Source organism: Perca flavescens, chromosome 8 (assembly GCF_004354835.1).
Source record: "Perca flavescens isolate YP-PL-M2 chromosome 8, PFLA_1.0, whole genome shotgun sequence".
Taxonomy (NCBI): Eukaryota; Metazoa; Chordata; class Actinopteri; order Perciformes; family Percidae; genus Perca; species Perca flavescens.
In genome coordinates this window covers 35,715,696-35,718,195 of record NC_041338.1, presented here as the reverse complement: position 1 = coordinate 35,718,195, position 2,500 = coordinate 35,715,696, and the positions used below count along the sequence as shown (strand labels likewise).

The window sequence follows — 2,500 nt, the reverse complement described above, 5'->3', positions numbered from 1 at the left end:
ATTTGTAGATGGTCACCTCAGTGACTACCTTACCTACAGGCCAGTAAGCCTATCATCAGTGGGCATTTATATTTGCTAGTAATATGTTGGTTCATTTTAAGACTTTTTGAAATAAACTTAAAAAAATGTAACCATAATTTGGAGGCCCTTGAGTAGAAGTATTACTGCAGTAGAGGTATGTCTTCAGGCTAGCGTTGAGGCTTTGTTGTTGTTATCAGAGCGTGAATCAGACTGAGGGTTAATGTGCGACTGCTGTTTGTTCTTGGTGGAGTCGTGTCGGCAGAGTGTGACGGCTCCGATGTTTGTTTGATTTCGTACGTCATCGTTGTTAAGGAACCTCAGAGAAGACTCTGGTGGTGCGGTACGGCTGCTGGGACTTTATCTTTCTCTAGGTTTCCTCGCTTGTCTATTTCTTTTCATTGCAGTCGCACCCTTTTGCTGTTGACTGTCAGCGTAACTCTGTGACTCAACGACTAGATTACCTCTGACTGTGTGTACACGGTTAAAAGATTAGGTTTAGGGACCAAAACTACTTAATTAAAGGACAATTCCGGTGCAAAATGAACCTAGGGGTTAATAACATATGTTCTCTGGGATCTGTTTTAATGCTAATCAAATGTGTCTCTAGCTTGATACAAGCTACCGCAAAACCAGTGGTTAGCTGCTAACGCTAGCTTTCGGGGCAGAGGGTAAATCGCTATTTCTACACCACTAACAAGGCTCAAAATAGCACCACACTTCCAGGCTAGCATAATGAGGGTCCCTACATGTAAACAGAAGCATTGAGAACTTTCTAAGCGTACAGACGGTTTATTAAAAAGATAGTTTAGAAAGACAGTAGCGTTCGCGTATACAGGCGGGCGCCATCTTGGGACAACGAACGCTGTGTTTGAGCTATGTTACGACGTTTGTTGTTCGACTGGTCATGACTGTTTTCCCAAACCAGTCTGTGATTATCCACTCAACATCTTCTGATCTTAACTATTAGTCAAAATAATTTATAATTTCAGCTTTTTTTTTAACTCAAAAATTAGGGATAATTTCATATAAATGAGGTTTGTTGACCATAAATTCCAAGAATAAGTGTAGAAATTGTGGTAGTGTTGCATGACAAAGAGGTTTTAAAAAAAAAAGGTCTCAAAAGCATCTTGAAACAAACGGCAAACGGCACTGTAAATTTTCAATTTTGGAAGATAACGCAAGGGTTAAAGGAAAGGTTTTACATAAAGATAAAGGATATGCCACCGTTTGTTGATATATGGCTTATCACAGTCTCCTCTAGCTGTAGATAGGTGGGGTCTCCCCTAGCTGTAGATAGGTAGGGTCTCCTCTAGCTGTAGATAGGTGGGGTCTCCCCTAGCTGTAGATAGGTGGGGTCTCCTCTAGCTGTAGATAGGTGGGATCTCCCCTAGCTGTAGATAGGTGGGGTCTCCTCTAGCTGTAGATAGGTGGGGTCTCCCCTAGCTGTAGATAGGTGGGGTCTCCTCTAGCTGTAGATAAGTGGGGTCTCCCCTAGCTGTAGATAGGTGGGGTCTCCCCTAGCTGTAGACAGGTGTGGTCTCCTCTAGCTGTAGACAGGTGGGGTCTCCCCTAGCTGTAGACAGGTGGGGTCTCCTCTAGCTGTAGATAGGTGGGGTCTCCTCTAGCTGTAGACAGGTGGGGTCTCCCCTAGCTGTAGACAGGTGGGGTCTCCCCTAGCTGGAGATAGGTGGGGTTAGCTGTAGATAGGTGTGGTCTCCCCTAGCTGTAGATAGGTGGGGTCTCCCTAGCTGTAGATAGGTGGGGTCTCCTCTAGCTGTAGATAGGTGTGGTCTCCCCTAGCTGTAGATAGGTGGGGTCTCCTCTAGCTGTAGATAAGTGGGGTCTCCCCTAGCTGTAGATAGGTGGGGTCTCCTCTAGCTGTAGATAGGTGGGGTCTCCCCTAGCTGTAGATAGGTAGGGTCTCCTCTAGCTGTAGATAGGTGGGGTCTCCCCTAGCTGTAGATAGGTGGGGTCGCCTCTAGCTGTAGATAGGTGGGATCTCCCCTAGCTGTAGATAGGTGGGGTCTCCTCTAGCTGTAGATAGGTGGGGTCTCCCCTAGCTGTAGATAGGTGGGGTCTCCTCTAGCTGTAGATAAGTGGGGTCTCCCCTAGCTGTAGATAGGTGGGGTCTCCCCTAGCTGTAGACAGGTGTGGTCTCCTCTAGCTGTAGACAGGTGGGGTCTCCCCTAGCTGTAGACAGGTGGGGTCTCCTCTAGCTGTAGATAGGTGGGGTCTCCTCTAGCTGTAGACAGGTGGGGTCTCCCCTAGCTGTAGACAGGTGGGGTCTCCCCTAGCTGGAGATAGGTGGGGTTAGCTGTAGATAGGTGTGGTCTCCCCTAGCTGTAGATAGGTGGGGTCTCCCCTAGCTGTAGATAGGTGGGGTCTCCTCTAGCTGTAGATAGGTGTGGTCTCCCCTAGCTGTAGATAGGTGGGGTCTCCTCTAGCTGTAGATAAGTGGGGTCTCCCCTAGCTGTAGATA

The 2,500-nt window shown here is 47.6% G+C and overlaps 1 protein-coding gene across 3 annotated transcripts in view; it reads left to right on the top strand.

The window, feature by feature from the left end:
- Positions 1-2,500, top strand: part of syt8 (synaptotagmin VIII) — a 30,018-nt gene that overhangs the window by 1,299 nt on the left and 26,219 nt on the right. Inside the window, exon 1 of one of the 3 annotated variants that reach the window (XM_028584385.1) lies at positions 301-361. The exons of the other annotated variants lie outside the window; for them this stretch is intronic. The gene's annotated coding sequence lies outside the window, so the exon portion shown is untranslated. Of the gene's footprint in view, positions 1-300; positions 362-2,500 lie in introns of those variants that run through there. 3 annotated transcript variants of the gene reach the window in all.